A 24,093-nucleotide genomic window follows, 5' to 3' on the forward strand; every position below is an offset into this window, starting at 1 on the left:
TGATGCCGGGTGTTGGCCCTGTGTGCCTCGGTCGTATGCAGTCTTGATTGTGGCGCTCACCTGCACGGCGCCAAACACGCATACGACCATCATTGGCACCAAAGCAGAAGCGACTCTCATCGCTGAAGACGACACGTCTCCATTCGTTCCTCAATTCACGCCTGTCGCGACACCACTGGAGGCGGGCTGCACGATGTTGGGGCGTGAGCGGAAGACGGCCTAACGGTGTGCGGGACCGTAGCCCAGCTTCATGGAGACGGTTGCGAATGGTCCTCGCCGATACCCCAGGAGCAACAGTGTCCCTAATTTGCTGGGAAGTGGCGGTGCGGTCCCCTACGGCACTGCGTAGGATCCTACGGTCTTGGCGTGCATCCGTGCGTCGCTGCGGTCCGGTCCCAGGTCGACGGGCACGTGCACCTTCCGCCGACCACTGGCGACAACATCGATGTACTGTGGAGACCTCACGCCCCACGTGTTGAGCAATTCGGCGGTACGTCCACCCGGCCTCCCGCATGCCCACTATACGCCCTCGCTCAAAGTCCGTCAACTGCACATACGGTTCACGTCCACGCTGTCGCGGCATGCTACCAGTGTTAAAGACTGCGATGGAGCTCCGTATGCCACGGCAAACTGGCTGACACTGACGGCGGCGGTGCACAAATGCTGCGCAGCTAGCGCCATTCGACGGCCAACACCGCGGTTCCTGGTGTGTCCGCTGTGCCGTGCGTGTGATCATTGCTTGTACAGCCCTCTCGCAGTGTCCGGAGCAAGTATGGTGGGTCTGACACACCGGTGTCAATGTGTTCTTTTTTCCATTTCCAGGAGTGTACATTGTCTCAATTATCACTTACGAATACTCTCATTGCGTTGGAAACAAAACGTCTTTCTTTACCTTAATTGTTTCCAGTACAGTATCATTCAAATTAAAATTATCATTACCGCCCATAGCGAGTAGGTATATATCCAGCACAACACGTCTTTACACTTGAATCTTCGTTACAGCTCCCTATCTAAAGTTACTCTAGCACATTACCCGTAACACCTTGAACCAACGATCACTGTTGAGCAGCGACGCTACTACACAATCGATACTACATTTGGCCATCTTTGGTTCAATATAAAATTTTCTTGCAAACTTTTATCCTGTGTATAGGCCTTTTAACGTCCCCAGAGTGCAGCAGGATATAGCGAACACCCTAGTTTGCTCCGTTAACGCATTATTTGGGCGAGGTTTGTGAGAGTGATAGGTGTATGCTGCAGAAAGTGGGAAACAGTAGAAGACTTATTCGCACCACGTTGGGTCCACTCATACGAACGGAATATATCTGCTCTGTTTTAAAATCAGAAAATTTCTTTTATCGTTTGGCCATTGCAATCAATTTATCTCAGAATAGATATATTTCATTAGAATGATAATATAATAAGCAGATATATAGAACTTCTTTATTAGATGGAATGTTATCTCTCTTAGTAAACGCACACACGCTTTGATTTTACGATATGTGTGGTATCTGAAGCAAATGTTTGTAATACAACCTTTCTTTTCTTTCTTTTGCTTGTGCCTTTTTCCCGCAATGATGCAGGGTCTGCATGGTTAATCGTATTTGGCAAGGTTAATTTAAGGGGTAGCCGGATGCCCTTCCTACCGCCAAAATATTTGTAATACAACCATGAAGGTTAAAATCTATGAAACCAAAACGTTGGCAGGACGTCGTAAAGTTCGTAACAGAAGGAAAAGAAAATTTTCTCATACATGCGTTGAGCCAAACACTGGAATGAGTTAACGAAGTGGACAGATGTGAAGGTAATTTTGGGAGCACCCCAAAAAAGTATGTTAGGACTGTTACGTTTTACAGTGTATATAAATGATCTTGCAGAATGCGTCGGAAGCTCCTCAAAGCTATTCGCGGATGATGCGGTTATTTATAAGAAGGTAGCAACTCCAGAAGAAAGGAATGACTTGCAGAAGGACCTACAGAGGATTGATGAAGGTAGTTGATCCTGAACTAAGACAGAAGTAACATACTGCGCGGCAGTACAACCCGGTGCAATGTAATTAAACAGACACAGGTCGCAGAAACCCACACTTTTTTTTGTTTGTCATCAGTCTTCTGACTGTTGGTGCGGCCGCCACGAATTCTCTTTGAGTAACACTTGCAACCTACGTCCTCGAATACTGTGCTTGTAAGAAATAAACGTATAAGTGCCTCGGACAGAAAGTAGTTGAATCCCGCCGAATCATGAATGGAGAAATGTCGCTCGAGAAACACACTTATCCAAGAGTAGATCCAAAACAAGAGATTGGCAACAAGACAAGTAGTATAACTAAACGTAACGTACGCCAAATGCTACCAACTTTCAAATACAGTATACTCGAACAAAGTCACGAAAGTGGTGCGAATACAAGTGAAGAGGTGAACCTGCTATGGGAGATGCAGCTCCTTTGTGTTGCTCGGTCGATCATGGAGTCTGCCCATGTGTTCCACTGCTGACGGGCCACTCATGGCCTGAGTTGAGGACGTGAGAAAGCCGTCTTTCGTCCAGCATCTCCGACTTAGTAAGTTGAGGTGACTAAAGTCATAGGAGAACGGTATGCACTTATACAGATGGCGGTAGTATCGCATATAGAAGGCATACACTGATTAGTCAAAAAATTATGTCCACCTACTTAATAGCTTTTTTTTGGGAACGAAATACACTCCTGGAAATTGAAATAAGAACACCGTGAATTCATTGTCCCAGGAAGAGGAAACTTTATTGACACATTCCTGGGGTCAGATACATCACATGATCACACTGACAGAACCACAGGCACATAGACACGGGCAACAGAGCATGCACAATGTCGGCACTAGTACAGTGTATATCCACCTTTCGCAGCAATGCAGGCTGCTATTCTCCCATGGAGACGATCGTAGAGATGCTGGATGTAGTCCTGTGGAACGGCTTGCCATGCCATTTCCACCTGGCGCCTCAGTTGGACCAGCGTTCGTGCTGGACGTGCAGACCGCGTGAGACGACGCTTCATCCAGTCCCAAACATGCTCAATGGGGGGCAGATCCGGAGATCTTGCTGGCCAGGGTAGTTGACTTACACCTTCTAGAGCACGTTGGATGGCACGGGATACATGCGGACGTGCATTGTCCTGTTGGAACAGCAAGTTCCCTTGCCGGTCTAGGAATGGTAGAACGATGGGTTCGCTGACGGTTTGGATGTACCGTGCACTATTCAGTGTCCCCTCGACGATCACCAGTGGTGTACGGCCAGTGTAGGAGATCGCTCCCCACACCATGATGCCGGGTGTTGGCCCTGTGTGCCTCGGTCGTATGCAGTCCTGATTGTGGCGCTCACCTGCACGGCGCCAAACACGCATACGACCATCATTGGCACCAAGGCAGAAGCGACTCTCATCGCTGAAGACTACACGTCTCCATTCGTCCCTCAATTCACGCCTGTCGCGACACCACTGGAGGCGGGCCGCACGATGTTGGGGCGTGAGCGGAAGACGGCCTAACGGTGTGCGGGACCGCAGTCCAGCTTCATGGATACGGTTGCGAATGGTCCTCGCCGATACCCCAGGAGCAACAGTGTCCCTAATTTGCTGGGAAGTGGCGGTGCGGTCCCCTACGGCACTGCGTAGGATCCTACGGTCTTGGCGTGCATCCGTGCGTCGCTGCGGTCCGGTCCCAGGTCGACGGGCACGTGCACCTTCCGCCGACCACTGGCGACAACATCGATGTACTGTGGAGACCTCACGCCCCACGTGTTGAGCAATTCGGCGGTACGTCCACCCGGCCTCCCGCATGCCCACTATACGCCCTCGCTGAAAGTCCGTCAAATGCACATACGGTTCACGTCCACGCTGTCGCGGCATGCTACCAGTGTTAAAGACTGCGATGGAGCTCCGTATGCCACGGCAAACTGGCTGACACTGACGGCGGCGGTGCACAAATGCTGCGCAGCTAGCGCCATTCGACGGCCAACACCGCGGTTCCTGGTGTGTCCGCTGTGCCGTGCGTGTGATCATTGCTTGTACAGCCCTCTCGCAGTGTCCGGAGCAAGTATGGTGGGTCTGACACACCGGTGTCAATGTGTTCCTTTTTCCATTTCCAGGAGTGTACATCACTGATTTTGCGTATCACAGATCCGACAGTTTGTTGGTAGTTTTGTGGAGGTATGTGGCATTAGATGTCTACACAGTGGCATGTAATTCGCCTAAATAACGGTCCGACTGGTTTGCGAACGCTGTGATGGCGCCCGATAGTCACATAGATGGGTTCCATAGGATTTACATCAGGCGAATTTGGTCACCGAGACATACTTCACTACAATGCTCCTCAGACCGCTGTAGCACGATTCTGGCTCTGAGAGGCCGACAGTTATACCGCTGAAAGGCGACATCGTCGTCGGGAAAGACATTAAGCATGAAGGTGGCTCGCAGCTGTCAGCGTGTCTTCGGTTACTACCACAGGTCCCACGTAAGCACAGGAGAATCTATTCCGTAGCATAACACTGCTCCCACCAGCTTGCGCTGGCACTGCACGTTTCGAGCCGCCTTTCGCGTTGGTGATGGTTATTTTTTGAGAGGACCATCGACCTAGTATAGCAAAAATGTGACTCTCCCGAAAAGCTGAGGCATTTCCATTAATCGACTGTCGAATCCCGATGGTCCCATTCCCACTGCAACCGTAATTGAAGATGTCGTTGGATCTACGTGTGAACACCTAGGCGTGATCTGCTGCGGAGCTTCATGTGCAACAATGTATGATGAACGGTGTGCACTGAAACACTTGTGAGTGTACCAGCATTGTTGTCTTTATGCAGAGATGACACAGATCACCATCTATACTACTTTACAGGGCAGACGAGCCTCCGAAACCCACGTTCTGTGAAGAGTCGTGGACGTTCAACCATTTAACGCGTAATGGTAGGTTCGCTGTCCTTCTACTTCTTTCGGTAGATATGACATTAACACGTTAACATTCGACCAGTTTCGCGGTTTTCGAGATACTCGTTCACAGGCTTTGAGTAATAAAAATTGGACTTCCCCATTTGCAGCTCATATCTTCGCTACGTCACCAGGCGGCATCCAACCTCGAAGTGGGCAGTGGTCATAATGTTTTGGATTGTCAGTGTGACAGGGCACTGCATTGGCGGAGCGATCGTTTGCACTCAGGTGGTTTACATGAAAAGGTCTCGGACGTGATTATAGCCGCACGACGGGAGTTAACAGACTCTGAACGTGGAACGGTAAGTGGAGCTAGACACATAGGACATTCCATTTCGGAAATCTTTAGAGCATATAATATTCCATGATACGCAGTGGTAAGATTGTGCCGAGAATTCCAAGTTTCAGGCATTACCTCTCACCACGGACAACGCAATCGCCGACGCCTTCACTTAACCTAGAGTAACCGCATTTACATAGCGTTGTCAATGCTAACAGACGAGCGACACTGCATGAAATAACCGCAGAAATCAACATGAGACGTACGACAAACATTTCCTTAAGGACAGTATCCTTCCTAACAGCAAGACATTGCCTGCAGCGCCTCTCCTGGCCTTGTGACCATACGACTGGAAAACCGTGGCCTGGTCAGATGAGCGCCGCTTCGAGCTGGTAAGAGCTGACGGTAGGGTTCGGGTGTGTCGTAGACCCCATGAACCCATGGACCCAGATTGTCAACAAGGCATTGTGTAAGTTGGTTGTGGGTCCACAATGGTGTGGGCCGTGTTTACATGGAATGGACTGGTTCCTCTGGTCCAACTGAACCGAACATTCACTGGAAATGGTCATATTCGACAACTTGGAGACGAATGTAGCCATTCATGGGCTTTATGTTCGCAAACAGAGATGGAATTTTTATGGCGGGGCACAATTGTTCGTAGTTGGTTTGAATAACATTCTGGACAATCTGAGCGAATGTTTTATCGACCCAGATCTCCCGGCATGAATCTCATCGAACATTTATGGGACATAATCGAGAGGTCGGTTCGTGCATAAAATCCTACACTGATAACGCTTTCGCAATTGTGGACGGCTATAGAGGTAATATGACTCAACAATCGTATTTCTGCAGGGCACATTGAACGACTTGTTGAGTTCATACCACGTCGAATTGCAGAGCTACGCTGGGCATGAGGAGGTCCGACACGATATTAGGTATCCCATGAGTTTTGTCACCTCAGTATAATTTTTCGTTGGAGTCTGTCTTCGATGTGATAAAAGTAATAATATTACTTCAATAGAGAATATTTCATAGAGTCCAATAATGTGGAAGGTATCAGAAACGAAAAATTTATCTCAAAATTGGGCACTGATGTGAAGAGACACTGCAGAGTTGTAGTTGGAACTGAAAATACCGCCATAAAACGAGAGAAGAAAAATACTCGACGATGTGGATTTATGAGGAGATGAGGTGGATGGAGCTGCTGTGTTGCCTATTCACACGACTAACTGAACAGTCAAACGTATCATCTAGTCGTCAGGGTGACAGATGAGTGCAATAAAACTAAGAGATGTCATGTTGTGCATCTGATTGCGGCGAGATCGTAGCTGCGCAACACGTAGGACACTCGATGACAGCAGTACTGAAGAAGAACCCTTGAACAATTGTCAAATGACAGGCTATCATACACACAGAAAATTTTGGTGTGGTAACTTTAATTGCTTAAGGCACCCACATGATAGGAACTTGACTTAAACTACATTAATAACACATAACACTGAAAAAGTAAAGGACGTTGAAAGAACTGATTCAGAGAAAAGAAAAAAGTTAACATTATCTTCAGTGAAAAGAATGCAAAATGAAGCCTACTGTTAAACGATGACAGAGAGGAGACGGAGGATATATGGAGAGGGAACATTAAAGGTATCTACAAGTTGAAGTGACACAGGAAGAAATGGGAATCAATATGGAAGACAGGAATCAGGTATTAGCACCAGGGTTCAACAGAGCTTTGGAAGATTTGGAATCAATAAGACAGAGGGTATAGATAACATTCGACTATAGAAGCTCATTTGTAGAATCTATGAATCTGGGGCCAAACCGTTCAGCTCTTGAAAAAAATATAATTCACAAGATACCGGAAACAGCAATGACAGATAAGAGCGAGAACTATCACACAATCATCTCATCTCGTGCATCAAAGTTTCTGACAGGAATAACACATAGAAGAATGGGAAAGAATTGCACTTGATGATGAAACCGACTTCATGAAAATTAAAATATTTTCTTAGAATTTCTCGAACTAGAAACAACGTATGACAGTGTAAAATGGAACGAGAGTAGTAGCATAAGATGTTTCTGGCGCACTTTTGATATCAAATCTATATCAAATTAATTGTTCAAATGTTCAAATGTGTGTGAAGTCTTATGGGACTTAACTGCTAAGGTCATCAGTCCCTAAGCTTACACGTTAGTTAACCAAAATTATCCAAAGGACAAACACACACACCCGTGCCCGAGGGAGGACTCGAACCTCCCCGGGACCAGCTGCACAGTCCATGACTGCAGCGCCTCAGACTGCTCGGCTAATCCTGCGCGGCTCAAATTAATTGATCAATTAAATCCCCCCTCCCACTCTGACCGCCATGAGCCTCCCCTGGGCAGCATGTGTCCCTTTCTCAGACCACCCCTCTCGGAAACCACTACCCTACCCCTCCCCTCCTCACCCCTCCTCAACCCAGAAGAAAGGACGGGAAATTCAAATTTTTGACGAGAAAGTAGGGAAATTGGACCCCCTCATCTAACTTAACCGCCTATCCCTCGTCCACTTCTAAGATGTCACTCAGCCCCCACCACCACCCAACCTCTGGCAATGTGGGAAACGCTCTGTCTCTGTCCTGTTTCAGGAGAGGAAGGTTAAGTTAGTGTACCTTATTTATTTTTGGCGGGAAGCTGATGTAGAGATCAGTCCTAATTACATAATCAATCATACAAGTTGGTCCTAATTACACACTACATGCATAGTGCAACACAGCGAGTGCCTAAAATCGCAGTACAGCTCAAAATTGTAGGTGTCACAGATAACTGGTGTCATCCAGCTGGGAAAAAAGTTCACAATACCTCTTGAAACTAGTAGCAGGTGGACTTAAAAATAAATTGTGACTCCACACAGAGCGCTACCTTTACCTACAACTCGAAATAATAAATATCTATGTAACTCAAAATGAAACGTTCAGCACTTTTTTGCCTGTTTGAAGGCACTTTGAGAGACAGTCTATATTTGCTGCTGGAGTTAGGGATGTTAAGGCACTTATTTTGTATTTTCCTCACTTTTCGAAGCACAGTTCTACAATCGGAAACCCACATTGATGTCTAAGCACAGACGGGAAAATCGGTACAATTACTTATGTAAAAGTTCATGACATATTTCGAAACCCACGACAGATCGTCAAGGAAACATACACACACAGAAGATCGGATATGTAAAAGATTCTCCTAGAATTCGAATCACTGTCCTACATACGAGAAAAATAGTTGAAATTATCTGTGAATTTTCGATGTCCTACATTTGCTGGTCTGGAGATACTCTGAAGCTACAATGGCAGAAGGGGGACATCATCCCACTTGTCCTAACCAGAGGAGGCTGGTCTGTCTGGACCTGTCTCTGAACACGCGAACAAAGAAGACATAATGTGACTCTTTGACATCACGGAAATTTCCGTAGATGCCTTGTTCTGCCCCTGTATTGTTCGAACCAGTCTATAGAGTCTCCTTTTTTTTTTTGTCATCAGTCTACTGACTGGTTTGATGCGGCCCGCCACGAATTCCTTTCCTGTGCTACCTGTGCTAACCTCTTCATCTCAGAGTAGCACCTGCAACCCACGTCCTCAATTATTTGCTTGACGTATTCCAATCTCTGTCTTCCTCACAGTTTTTGCCCTCTACAGCTCCCTCTAGTACCATGGAAGTCATTCCCTCATGTCTTAGCAGATGTCCTATCATCCTGTCCCTTCTCCTTATCAGTGTTTTCCACATATTCCTTTCCTCTCAGATTCTGCGTAGAACCTCCTCATTTCTTACCTTATCAGTCCACCTAATTTTCAACATTCGTGGACTGATGACCTTCACTGTTTAGTCCCCCTTAAACATCCCAATAACCACCACCACCACCAACATTCGTCTATAGCACCACATCTCAAATGCTTCGATTCTCTTCTGTTCCGATTTTCCCACAGTCCATGTTTCACTACCATACAATGCTGTACTCCAGACGTACATCCTCAGAAATTTCTTCCTCAAATTAAGGCCGGTATTTGATATTAGTAGACTTCTCTTGGCCAGAAATGCCTTTTTTGACATAGCGAGTCTGCTTTTGATGTCCTCCTTGCTCCGTCCGTCATTGGTTATTTTACTGCCTAGGTAGCAGAATTCCTTAACTTCATTGACTTCGTGACCATCAATCTTGATGTTAAGTTTCTCGCTGTTCTCATTTCTACTACTTCTCATTACCTTCGTCTTTCTCCGATTTACTCTCAAATCATACTGTGTACTCATTAGACTGTTCATTCCGTTCAGCAGATCATTTAATTCTTCTTCACTTTCACTCAGGACAGCAATGTCATCAGCGAATCGTATCATTGATATCCTTTCACCTTGTATTTTAATTCCACTCCTGAACCTTTCTTTTATTTCCATCATTGCCTCCTCGATGTACAGATTGAAGAGTAGAGGCGAAAGGCTACAGCCTTGTCTTACACCCTTCTTAATACGAGCACTTCGTTCTTGATCGTCCACTCTTATTATTCCCTCTTGGTTGTTGTACATATTGTATATGACTCGTCTCTCCCTATAGCTTACACCTACTATTTTCAGAATCTGGAACAGCTTGCACCATTTTATATTGTCGAACGCTTTTTTCCAGGTCGACAAATCCTATGAAAGTGTCTTGATTTTTCTTTAGCCGTGCTTCCATTATTAGCCGTAACGTCGGAATTGCCTCTCTCGTCCTTTTACTTTTCCTAAAGCCAAACTGATCGTCACCTAGCGCATTCTCAATTTTCTTTTCCATTCTTCTGTATATTATTCTTGTAAGCAGCTTCGATGCATGAGCTGTTAAGCTGATTGTGCGATAATTCTCGCACTTGTCAGCTCTTGCCGTCTTCGGAATTGCGTGGATGATGCTTTTCCGAAAGTCAGATGGTATATCGCCAGACTCATATATTCTACAAACCAACGTGAATAGTCGTTTTGTTGTCACTTCCCGCAATGATTTTAGAAATTCTGATGGAATGTTATCTATCCCTTCTGCCTTATTTGACCGTAAGTCCTCCAAAGCTCTTTTAAATTCCGATTCTAATACTGGATCCCCTATCTCTTCTAAATCGACTCCTGTTTCTTCTTCTATCATATCAGACAAATCTTCACCCTCATAGAGGCTTTCAATGTATTCTTTCCACTTATCTGCTCTCTCCTCTGCATTTAACAGGGGAATTCCCGTTGCACTGTTAATGTTACCACCGTTGCTTTTAATGTCACCAAAGGTTGTTTTGACTTTCCTGTATGCTGAATATTTCCTTCCGACAATCATATCTCTTTCGATGTCTTCTCATTTTTATCCTGCAGCCATTTCGTCTTAGCTTCCCTGCACTTCCTATTTATTTCATTCCTCAGCGACTTGTATTTCTGTATTCCTGATTTTCCCGGAACATGTTTGTACTTCCTCCTTTCATCAATCAACTGAAGTATTTCTTCTGTTACCCATGGTTTCCTCGCAGCTACCTTCTTTGTACCTATGTTTTCCTTCCCAACTTCTGTGATGGCCCTTTTTAGAGATGTCCATTCCTCTTCAACTGTACTGCCTACTGCGCTATTCCTTATTGCTGTATCTATAGCGTTTGAGAACTTCAAACGTATCTCGTCATTCCTTAGTACTTCCGTATCCCACTTCTTTGCGTATTGATTCTTCCTGACTAATGTCTTGAACTTCAGCCTACTCTTCATCACTACTATATTGTGATCTGAGTCTATATCTGCTCCTGGGTACGCCTTACAATCCAGTATCTGATTTCGGAATCTCTGTCTGACCATGATGTAATCTAACTGAAATCTTCCCGTATCTCCCGGCCTTTTCCAAGTATACCTCCTCCTCTTGTGATTCTTGAACAGGGTATTCGCTATTACTAGCTGAAACTTGTTACAGAACTCAATTAGTCTTTCTCCTCTTTCATTCCTGGTCCCAAGCCCATATTCTCCTGTAACCTTTTCTTCTACTCCTTCCTCTACAACTGCATTCCAGTCGCCCATGAATATTAGATTTTCGTCTCCCTTTACATACTGCATTACCCTTTCAGTATCCTCATACACTTTCTCTATCTGTTCATCTTCAGCTTGCGACGTCGGCATGTATACCTGAACTATCGCTGTCGATTCTGATTAGAACAACCCGGTCACTGAACTGTTCACAGTAACACACCCTCTGCCCTACCTTCCTATTCATAACGAATCCGACACCTGTTGTACCATTTTCTGCTGCTGTTGATATTACCCGATACTCATCTGACCAGAAATCCTTGTCTTCCTTCCCCCAAAGGATATCTTGTGGCTTTCTGACGCCATCCAACTTCCTTTGGATGGCGCATTCTGATTCATACTTACTGAATTTACCCACCAAATCGCTGCTCTGTTGTAGGAGCGCTATTCGCCACTTTTTACAGACGGAAAAATTACGAGAATTCCACTGGAAAACTATTTTGTACGGACACACAGCAATCATATAGCACTGACAGTCAAACCATGTACAACTGATCTACAAATCGTGAAATATTGAAATTATCGCCAAAGGTAGTTTGTCAACCACACTGCTTTGCTACCGTCAAGGGAAGATTGAATTTTTGGGCTTGAAACAGATCTTCAGCTAGGCTACATTAACACCAACTATTGTAGCACGATACCACGTTGTTGTGATGGTTTTGTATGGTGCAGGAGGATTTGTATCTCCACGAGGTCGATCGGTCTTCCATCGCGGCCAGTGGTCACAAGGCAGCTGCTCCCGTACACACTGTCGTGATCCGCGGTTGGAGCACCCCCCGCCGACAGCAGCCGCTCTCAGAATTGGTGTATAAAGGCTGGGCTGGTTTCTTTGGCACAAAGGTGACTGCTAACGGTCTGGCCTGCTTGCTTCTGTGATTTCTGCGACCATCTACAGACCCTGGGATTACAAGAACATTTACTTTCTGAGCCCTGTCGATGAGAAATGCTTCTTCGAACGCGAAATAATTTACTAATCTCGAAACCGATATCAGCTGCAATATCCTTTTCAACATATGGCGTAGCATATGAAAATTTCTAGAATTTCATGTATTTATACATGGTTTGCGCGACCGTTCTGGATATCAACCACATAGCTGTATGCTACCAATCGCTTGCACACAATAATTCCGAAAAGAGAGTGAAAATTATGTCTCTATAGAGCTGAAACCTTAGTGTGGTAATTATGCGGGACGTGCTGCAAATTACTGAGTAACTAGAAGCTTATCTCGTATATGATGAACTCGAAAACGGAGGAATCTGGTAGTTCCATTCATATCTTTTTAATGATCACTGATGCCAATGATGTAACAGATTCCAGATCATCCTTGCTCTTTACAAAATTAACGAAGGTTTTAATACTAATAATTGTGTTTCACATGTCAAGAGAATGATCAAATGACTCTTGCACCTGTGTTTCACCACCTCGATTCAAACAACACATCACAATCGACGCCCGCTCAACGAAATAAAGATAGGAAATGTGTAGAATGGTGATACAAAATTGTCCAGCACAGATACTTGCCAATTTTCTCAAATATTCACATGAAAATCGGAGTATACTCGCAACCCACATAATCATGAAGCCTGCCCAACACGTACTGAGTATTAGTTCGCTATTCACCTGCCCAGAGGGCAACATGGTTATGTCAACTGCACGCTTGTATCCCGCCTCTCCAGTTCAGGAGGGAAAGAAGTGGCTACCGCCTTAAGCCGTGAATGTCCATTTGTTCTGGTCACTGGCTACCTCCGCCTACCATCCAGACACCATGCAGAGTCGTCCTATGAAACCATCCACATATTTATGAGGGTAATTTAAATTCAATGTTACGATCGTAGCGAGGATCTGGTGACATTCGACAATGAGCGAAGTATGGGGGATACCTCCTCCTAATGACAGTCTCTGGAGATATTTATTTCGCATGTGAATCCATAACCTTCTTATGGCTGGACATAATTTTCCACGTAAAACCTTTCATATCATTTATGACTATCGATGTGTTGTTATTGCAGTTTTTCTTGTCAGATCTATATCTCCCTTCTGATCTGACACAGTCCCACCCACCTCACTTTCTTTACACATGCCGTAACACTGTCCACAGTAACTTTACACTCCAATAAATGAACACTTCAGACAAGTAGTGCAGTTATCGTTTATATGCGTATAGCATCCGAAAAAATTGTGGTATTTTTGCACTCACACCGTCTAGGTGTCTCAATTCTCCTTAGCTCTAGGAAATTATTTGACATTGAAGTCCACGAAATCGATGGAAAAAGCTATTTCGGAACCCTCTTCTAGACAAACGAAGATGTATGCAAATTACTCCATTTTTCTGCCACGTCTTGGACACAAAACTGAAGAGTGTTGTGTGTTCTATTCATGGAGTTTGTGCTGCATAGCGTGTAATTTCGCATTTCGCGCAAGTCAAACACCGCTGCTTTGCGTTTTGTCTATTTGCGCAGAAGAGATCTTTATTTCATGCATTTTCCGATCATTGTATAGGTCTGATGCGAACAGAGCACAATTTCCAAGCCTTAATCGGATGTGCACTGTGGGCGCTATACAGCTCCAGAAAGCTATATAGTGCGTGTATCCCTTAGAAACTATGTTTTTTCTGCCTTTGGTGCAGCACATAGTTGTTTTTTCATCTTAAAGTGGGATAGAAAACTTGCAGGCGTTGGAAATATATTTCCTGCATTGGAGTATTAATAACGTTTCACTCCACGTGACTAATACATAAAAATCATACTGCTTTAACCTTATCGCATACTTAAGTGTAGTACCATGTAGTATTAGGAGTGTGCGTTAATGTTCTACGATCACTTCTCTCTTCCGAGTACCTTCTTGGTATGGAATCCAAACAATACAACAACAGTACAGAATTGATAGTGCATGTGAATTACGTAAAATGTTTCAAACTCCTTCTGTATTGAGCTCCATCATTCATAAACCATATGCTTCTTCTTACTCTCAATAGTCTGTTATATCACAACAACACTCTCAGATGTGTCAGGCTCACATCTACTATACACCAATAAGGAGTGCTAGCCTCTTTAACACTCATGCATCTAGAGAGATTGTGTATGACACAGAACTAATGGTGAAATGTGGAGGCTGAAGGGGCAGGTGCTATGGATATGATTTGTTAATTGGGGTGGTAATCGTCAAAGGTGTTGGTGGGATCTTTCAAACTCCGAGTTTATCCTACGAATGAGAGAATACTTTGTGACTCCAATCCACATAGAGGGATGTAGCAAGTCGTAATAAAATCTTTCCGAATTTATAAAGTGTTTCGGCTGAAGAACATAGTTCCAGTACCTGTTCCCTGCTGGTGGGTATTTCCTACACTAAGAAACAGTATTTGTATTATGTGATGTAGGCAGTGTAACAGGGTACACAATATGTCACATGTGTATGATCCTCACAAAGTAATGGAAGGGGTAGTTTGGCAGTGATACAGAACCATGCTGCGGTATCATTGGCTGACAGCATCATGAGATCGAAATGATAATATGTTTTGATTACATGACAACTTGTCCAGAATGGTGGTTTGAACTTTGAGTAATTGTGTAAAATGCATAATTGTGTAAAATGTACTGAGGTTATAGAAAACCTTGTAAAATCGCGAAATTGATGGAGAATATGTAAAACTGATGAAAATACGACAAAAGTGTGGAGAGATGAGGGTATTTACATGCTTGCCTGGGTGTACGAAAATTATTTCATTCCTCCACCAGTGGGATTGACAACTGATGATGCATACTATTCGTGCTCTATGGGTTTAAGTCCTACATAATATCCCCTTGTTCCACATGTAGTTATGTGTCGTAAGTCATAAAGTTAAATGATGCAGTGTCCACAGATTTTGAGGTCTCGGTGACTACCTCCTAGGGCACCTCGGTCCTATATCTAGGTCCAATTGCACCAGCAATATGAGGAATCAATGCTCTGGGCCTCTTCAAAAATGAGACGCCGAAACATCTTCTGCCCTGTCACTGTGAAAGATGAGATTAAATGTAGAAATCATCAGCTTGAGACAGCTCTTTGGAAATGCTCCATAATGCTGCAAACTCTTCCAGTTTCCACATGTTGCATTGTTTTCTACATTTGTCAATAAGAAACACTGCCTCTGTCTTTTATTTCAACAATTCTTGTATTGTGGGAGCAGTGTAGTTTACACCATGTGATGTCCCACTTTCTGTTAGAGCCAATGAATCTTAACATGTTAATGTTGGTTAACGGAGCGGAGAAAATCCCCGAACCAGATGGGAATCGAACCCGGGGCCACAGGATGGCAATCTGTCATGCTGATCACTCAGCTATCGGGCCAGACTCTCTACCAGGTGTCTTAAGCGAAGTTTTTATAGTTCGTAATTTTACTTGTAGGATACTACAAGAATACTGATGAGAGAGAGAGAGAGAGAGAGAGAGAGAGAGAGAGAGAGAGAGGGAGGGAGTTAGACAGACAGACAGACGTGCTATCAACGAAGGCTCAGACACATTACCCTGTTGTATTTCTAGCGTGGCAATCGTACGAATACCATAAAGGGAATATACAGGAGAGTACTTATAGACTGACATTTGATGTCTATGAATCGTAACTGTTCAGAATTTCTTTGTGCAGTCCATGTATACTCCAAATTTCCTCCAGTACGTTAGTGTGCAATTTTTGTGCTTGTGATAGCTCTATAAGTCTCTACCTAGTCAGGGACGGGTGGAGGATCAGCCAGCCTTCTAACCATGGAACAGTGCTATCGGAGCGTGATGAGATTTCGAGAGAATTAGCAGGGGCCTGTGACTTGGGGTATCAGTTCTTTCTGCTCTGGCAAATACCGACTATCATGCAAGAACTTTTGTGACATAAATAAAAGATGCAAGGTCTTTTTAATTGTAATTACGCCCTTCATTCCTCGACGAATAACGATGAGGTGGGAGGCTTTTGCTACTGGGAAGCTGTGGTGGACTGCGCGAAACGACGCGCAACTGGTGCGAGCGTGGACATAGCATAATTTTTTGGACAGTATACACCTTGTAAAGTGGTCATGTCAGTTTGGTTTTTGTGTGTCATCGATGTGCATTTCAGAGAGAGAGAGAGAGAGAGAGCAAGCTACGTTGCTATTAGATAAGCTTTGGTGTTGTCGTGGCACAGTCTTTGTTCAGCGCAGTTTGACACATTTGTAGTTGAAGTGTGGTGGGTGATGGACGTGTTGACTTGTGATTCTATCTGTTAGACGAAAAATAATGTAAAGGACAGCGAAGATGATGAATATGGATATTCTAGAAACGAAAGAGAATATAAATTTTGGATAGTGTTATGTTTTGAAGAGAAGGAGTTTGAGGTAAGACTGGAGCACTGCTGAGCTAGAAATGATTATTGTCAGCTAGTTAACTTGCTCAGAGCTGAGAGAAAGACCACACCACTTTCCTGTGTCATGCATCAACATATTAATTGATTAAGCTGTTTGATTTTTATAAAAATTCTCTGTTAAATTCTTTGTTAAGCATTGTATTGTTCAGACCTTTGTTACGTGTGAAGATCACGTGAAATTTTACTCTGTCTTTTTGAGTATATACTTCATTCTAGAATCGTTTTCTTGGCATAACATTACATAAGAATAGTTACTCTCCAGATCCCACTGTTTGTCATTATGTATTACCACATGCAAACAGTTCGAATATGTTTTATAAATCGAAATCTAGCTTAGCTGCTGCATGCTTGCTGTTTGTTGTTATGCTTTCGAGAAATCTGCAACAATGTTGTCAAGACTCTAGGTAAGTGGAAATTTTGATTACGGCCAGATAATTTCGCATTCAACATAAAGACAAGTTGCATTCAGTTCAGTTACAGTTCAGTTCATAGCAGGTTCTGTTTAGTCAAAGTTTAGCATATGAGTTTAAGTAGGATAACAGTTCGTGCGGACATAGCTTTCGGTAATACCTAGATTTTATAGAGTGGGAGGTCAAGTTGGGCTCAATTCAATACGGAAACAAAATGTAGTGGGGAGGTTACAACCTATAAATGATAATAACGCTACTTGGCGGGAATGTTATGCTCTTGCAACGTAATGTTATTGTGATTAATGTTTCGACATATCATCAGACGTGTGTGGGAAGTGATCAGCCTACTATTCCTGTAAAAAGTTACGCTTGTCTAGCTGCCAGGGGTAGATACATTTGACGTGGGGAATAGTGATTTCACCGTACTGAGGGCTATACCCGAACGTAAGGGTTGATGGATTTTTTTCGTAAACAGCTGCTCAGTACGTCACGCAAGGGTCAAAGGGCAGGCAGTACAGCTGTATATCTAAGCAGATACATGTTCTTTGTCGCACTATCGACTGCGATGTTTGATACAATGCACCAACCCGTATCGATGATATCTTTCCACCACTTCGTCCGCGGTAGCGATGTTGGCTATCTCAAAGTGCCGGACGTCTGTTCTTTACAACACTTGTTTGAGAGAGTCCTGGTGGAATGCAGCACCTTCCAGAAGTGCTGACTGAAAATAGCTGCAGTCTGTTCTCAAATTGAACTGGCTATAAGACTTAAATGTCAAATAATTTCCTAGAGATCAAGAGAATCGAGACACCAAGCTGGTGTGAGTGTGAACATGCCACAATTTTTTTCGGATGCTGCACACATATAAACAATAACTGCACTGCTTGTCTGAAATCCGTATGTGCTGGAGTGTTAAGTTACTGTGGTAAGTGTTACGACACGTGTAAAGAAAATGATGTGGGCGCGACTATATCAGGTCATAAAGGAGGAGTATAAACAATAACTGCACTGCTTGTCTGAAATCCGTATGTGCTGGAGTGTTAAGTTACTGTGGTAAGTGTTACGACACGTGTAAAGAAAATGATGTGGGCGCGACTATATCAGGTCATAAAGGAGGAGTAGATCTGACAAGGAAATCTGCAGCATCAACACATCGAAAGGCACAATCGTGGAAAATTATGGCCAATCGTAAGAAGGATATAGATTTACGTGGGAAATTAATATTTCCAGAGCTACAGTCGTCAGGAGGGGGTAATTACGATACTTTGCTCATTGTCGTATGTCACCAGAGTCTCGCTATGATCGCAAAATTTAATTTTGATTGCAATCATAAATATGTGGCTGGTTTCGTAGGACGACTCTGCATGGCGTCTGGGCGTTTGGTGAAGGTAGTGAGTGATCGGAACGTATGGACATTCATGGCTTAAGGTGCAAGCCGCTTCGATCCCTTGTAAACTGGAGAGGCAGGATACACACTGGTAGTTGACCGTGTTGCCCTCTGGGTGGGTGAACAGCGAATTAATATCCAGTATGCGTTGAGCAGCCTTCGCGCTTGTGTATATTGCGAGTATACTCCGATTTTTGTGTGGAAATTTGGTAAGATTCAATGTGTCGAATGTCTGTGCTGGATACTTATTCCAATTCCTTCTCCCCCTTGCAAACTGAGCAGCTGAATGCTTGTACCACAATTCTACCCATTGCATCTCTTTATTTCATTCAGAGAGCATCGATTGTGGTGTGTTGTTTACTTCGAGGTGGTGAAACACAGGTGCAAGAGACACATTTGCTAGCTCTCTTGACGTGAGAAACGCATAGAATTATGAATATAAAAATCTTAGTTGACTTTTTAAAGTGCAATGATGATCTGGAATCTGTTATATCATTGACATAGCTATTCGTTAAAAAAACTACTAGTTTCCTCTATTTTCGATTTTTCACGCAAAAATCTTCGCAGACGAAATAAGTTTCTAATAACTGAGTGGTTTGCGGGATGTCCTACATAACGATCTCGCTAAGATGGTTCAAATGTCCAGAAATATAATTTCCAGTCTTTATCTTCGGAATTATAGTGTGCAAGCGATTGGTAACATACTGTTATGTGGTTGATATGGAGAACAGTCGCGTAAATGGTATGGTATTCTGGCAAACCACGTGAAATACATTAAATTCTGGAAATTTTCATAGGCTACTCGGTGATTTCAGCATAAAAGTGTCACAAATGTGTATCTATGAGAGTCTGGTGTCGTTAGCTATATGCAAGATACAGTAATGATGGTTTGTCTGGTACAGGATAGGAAGAGTTGTTACTACAACGGTGTGGTATGGTGGTGCAATATTTTGTGGTGATATAGTCCGGATGGGGCTCAGTTTCACGCCAGAAAATTCAAGCTTTCCTCGGCAGTAACAGAGTGGTGTAATTAACTGCCTTTGTCGATAGTTTCCGTATTTCATGATCTGTAGATCACTATTACAGGGTTTAACTGTACTTGCAATAACGCTGCTCTACGAAAGAGTTTTCCGTTGAAATTCTCCTAATTTGTGCATCAGTAGAAAGTGGAGGACGGTGCTCTCACACCAGCAGCAGGAATTTGGTGGGTAAATTCAGTAAGCACCAATTAGAATGCTCCATTCGCAAGAAGTTCCATGACGTAGAGGAGTCACCAGACATCCTTTGTGGGAGCGTAGGAGCCTCTACAGAGTGATTCGAACATGACAGGCGCAGAACAAGGTATCTATGGATTGTGCCGAGACGTCAGGGAGCCACATGATGTCTTCAATGTTCGAGTGTTCAGAGACAGGTCCAGACATTCCAGCTTCCTCTGATTCGGACAAGTGGGATGATGTCCTCCATCTGCCACTGTAGCTTCAGAGCTTGCCAGACCAGCAACTGTAGGACACCGAAAATTCACAGACAATTTCAACTATTTTTCTCGTCCGTATGACAGTGATTCGAATTCTAGGAGAATCTTTTAGACATCCGATCTGTTGTGTGTCCGTGTTTGTTTCATAATCTGTTGTGGGTTTCGAAAAAGTCATGAACTTTTAGATATGCAGTTGTTCTGATTTTCCCGTCTGTGCTTAGACACCAGTGTGGGTTTCCCATTGTAGAACCGTGCTTCGAAAAATGTGGAAAATAAAAATTAAATGCCTTAACATCCCTGACGCCAGCAGCAAATATAAACTAAATCCATTGAGAGTTTCAGAAATGTGTTGAAAACCACAGTAGCTGTAGGACATTGAAATTTTTCCTCTCTGGCAGGCTTTCAGACAACCAGTTGAAACTCTAAAAATGGGAGCAACCTACTTAGAGTTACAGAGATACATATTTATTTAGAGTCATAGTTGAAGGAAGCGCTCTGTGTAGAATTAGTATTTATTTAGAGTTCGTCTGCTACTAGTATGGAGTGGTACTATGAATTTTTTTCCAGCAGGGTAACACCAGCTGTGTGTGACGTCTTCAATTTTGAGGCACTTGTTGTATTGCACTCTGCATATGATTAATTATGTAATTAGGACTGATATTTACATAAGTTTTCTACCAAAAATAAATGAAATACACTAACTTAACCTTCCTCTCTTGCAGCTGGATGGAGACTGATCGTTTCCCGCCGCTTCCAGAGGGGGGTGGTGTTGGGGGCTGAATGACATCATAGGAGTGGGGGATAAGGATGGGGCGGGGCTATTTTATTGGAGGTAGTCCAATTGCCCTATTTTCCTACCAAAATTTTGCATTTTCCCCCCAAAATTTGAATCCCCCCCAATTTTTTCCTGGGTGCCCGATGTGGTGTTGAGGAGAGGGGCTGGGCAGGATTTCAGAGAACAGTGGCGGCGGAAGTGGACACGTGCCGCCTGGGGAAAACCCACGACATCGTCAGGGAGGTGGAATTAATTGATCAATTAATTAATTTGACTTCACCAGAAACCCCATATACCACTACTAACGAGATGTTTGAAATTTCTCAGAAAAACAAATATAAGCTGTAGGGGAAGGCGAGTGATATATAGTACATACAAGAACCAAAAGGGAGCAGTAAGAGTGGAAAGATGAGTAGTAGTAATGAGATTAGTGCTTAACTGGGGACCACAGGGTAGACAGACTGAAGAACTTGTGCTAATTTGGAAGTAAAATAACAGATGACAGACAATGCAAGGAGGACATGAAAAGCAGACTAGTTCTGGCAAAAAGGGAATTCCTGAGCAAAAGATGTCTACTAGTATCTGAGACCTAGTACTTAGGGAAAGGCAGGATTTGGTGCCAATGGGGCTGTATTCAGTTACTATTGGTTGCTCAGTTTTTCTTTTTTTTAATCACATGCACTATATTTGGAAACAATTGCGAATAAAGTTGCTAATAAGGAACAATTATTCAATTTGACTGTTAAGACACAATGTTTAATTTAAAAAAATCTTAAGCAAGTTGCACACACGGCTGGAGGCCTTATAGACCAGAAATTCAAATTATTTGTCGGCTGAAGGCCCCAATAGTAATAACTCAAAAAACAATTTGACGGCTGAATGCCTGGATAGCAAATTCTTAAGAACCAGCTAAACTTCTTCAAGAGATACTAAAATATTTTTTCAAAAAAGAGAATGATCAAAATTTCACTATTAAGAGAAATATAGCTAATCAAAAATTCTTAAGACCAACTGCGTCACGGCTGAAGGCCTTATTGACAAGAAATTCAGATTATTTGTCGGCTGAAGGCCCCAACAGTAATAACTCAAAAAACGATTTGACGGCTTAAAGCCTGGATAGGAAATTTTTGAGAAGCAATTAAACTTCTTCGAGAGATATCTAAAAAAACAATTATCAACATTTCAGTGTTAAGATATTTCGTCTAATTAAAATTTCTTAAGACAAGTTACACTGACAGCTGAAGGCCTTATTAACAAGAAATTCAAACTCTTTGTCTGCTGAAGGCCCAAACATTAATAATTCAAAATTAAAATACTTTTTAAAAGAAAACGATCATCGAAATCTGACCAAATCAAGAGAGAAGTGGCCTCAGACAGTGCTCCAAGGACCGACCTGGGAAAGTCGCTCTACTCTGTAAACAATGAGAGAGGCAGCCAAGAGTTGCATTCACTTAACAGGATGGTAACTCAAAACTAGCGACAGTTTAAACGCAGGCCAACACTCTTGCAAAATCTACCTAACGTCTGATAACCAATACAACGGTGGAATAACCCAGGCAAGGCGGAACCGGCGGACAGCACTGCGTCTTCAGAATCTGGTGTTTAGAACATCCAGAAGCGGAAGGAACCACTATGACCAAGGCAGTCAAAAAGAAAAAAAATATCCGAACCACAATGAAGGTGGCTGTCGAACTACACGCCTTACCGGATAGCAGCGGCAAGGCGAGGAAAGGTACACTGCCGCGAAAATATGCTAACCTCCAGGGCAGGTAACTTTGGCGTTAGCGGCCACTAGGCTGGTTGAACTTCACCAATAATAACACAAGGAATTCAATGATTAATAATAAGAAGTGGAGGACAGCTAATTAATTTCGTCAACTCCAAACACTCCACTCGTTGCTCTTTGTCTCAGCGACTCTGTGAGCAGCAATGCGTGAACAAATGGCATGATATCGAAATAGTGGAGGTTAATATTCACTCAACTCAAACGTCCTGGGTCCGGTGGACAACGAGGTTGTGGCCCTCGCAACTACAGCCCCTCGATCCAGCAGTGCCTGCGTGTCGCCAGTGGTCCCGGCATGTCCTCGAGCTGCCGGACCTCACTGCTGCTCTGTCCCAACTGAACTCCCTGATACACTCCGACCTGGAAAACCTTGACATCCTTCCAAAGATAGTACCACGGTAGTAGGTATCGATAACCACTGCTGCTGCCACTTGCGGACAGAGAATGCTAGCAAATGTAGTGGTGCCAGTAAACACAAGAAGGAAACGAGATGCCACTATCCCTATTACGCAATGCCAACCTACCAATGACACTACTGCGAGCCACAACACGGCTCAGTATCAAATATTTACCTTAATTTGAAGAAGAAATTTTTCAGAATGTGCGTCTGGAGCACTAAATTGGAAGTGAATCGCGACCTGCCGGAAAGCTGGAATTGAAGCATTTGAGATGTGGTGCTAGTGAAGAATGTTAAAAATTAGGTAGACTGATAAGAAATGAAGAGGTTCTCCGCAGAAGCGACCAGGAGCTAACATGTGGAAAACATTGAAAAGAAGATGAGGTTCACAATGTGTTAAAACATCAGACAGTAATTTCCATCATGCTAGTGGGAGTGTAGAGGGTAAAAACTGTCGGGCAAGATAGAAATGAGAATATCACGAAGAAATAATTGATGTTGTTGGGTGCAAGTGCTACTATGACATGGAAAGGCTGGCAAAAGAGAGGAAACTAATCAGAAGACTGACGAAAAAAAATCGATGAAAAAGAATGCTGCTGAATTAAATGTGACGTCAATGCTGCACACTATCACATGCAAGATTCCTATTGCTGTAACTGTAAAACATTTTTTGATAAAAAATTAGATTGTTGTTCTCAATACTAGCGCTGCCTACTTAGCATTTTCTACATTTGTCATGTCTCTAGATTATTTATGTTATTCAATTCTCTACATTATGTCTATAGTTTGTTATTATTATTATTATTATTATTGTGTGTGCTTCATATTAGTGCATATGTTATAAAGGCCATATTTTTAGATCATTTAGTTTCCTTAAAAATGTGCTCTGTATCCACTACAGTGTCTAAGGTACTAGGTGGTTATAGTTAGTCCAGCTACTCACGGAGGTGCAGTGAGCTGCAACTATCATATGGCTGCGAAACTTGACAGATGTGGTATGCATTAATGCGGAATCGGTTTATGCTAAAAAAAAATAGTTCCAATTTTGGCCACCAGGTGCAAATCTGGCGCTGTATAGCATCTCGACGACGCCTCCTGTGCTCGTATAAAAAAACTGTCTAAGTGGTGGTTAATAATAAAATCAACATTACGTCTTTCTCACTAGTTTGACACGTTCTGCTCACACCCTATTCCCAATCTATTACATTTGCAAACATTTCTCTATCTCTTTCATGCATTCACA

At 43.3% G+C, this 24,093-nt stretch overlaps 1 protein-coding gene across 1 annotated transcript in view; it reads left to right on the forward strand.

Annotated features, from left to right (window-relative positions):
- The window catches only part of LOC124605566 (juvenile hormone esterase-like), a 128,883-nt gene that overhangs the window by 35,359 nt on the left and 69,431 nt on the right, over positions 1–24,093 (forward strand). The gene's annotated exons all lie outside the window — the stretch shown is intronic.

The sequence above is a fragment of the Schistocerca americana genome, chromosome 3 (assembly GCF_021461395.2).
Source record: "Schistocerca americana isolate TAMUIC-IGC-003095 chromosome 3, iqSchAmer2.1, whole genome shotgun sequence".
Classification (NCBI taxonomy): domain Eukaryota; kingdom Metazoa; phylum Arthropoda; class Insecta; order Orthoptera; family Acrididae; genus Schistocerca; species Schistocerca americana.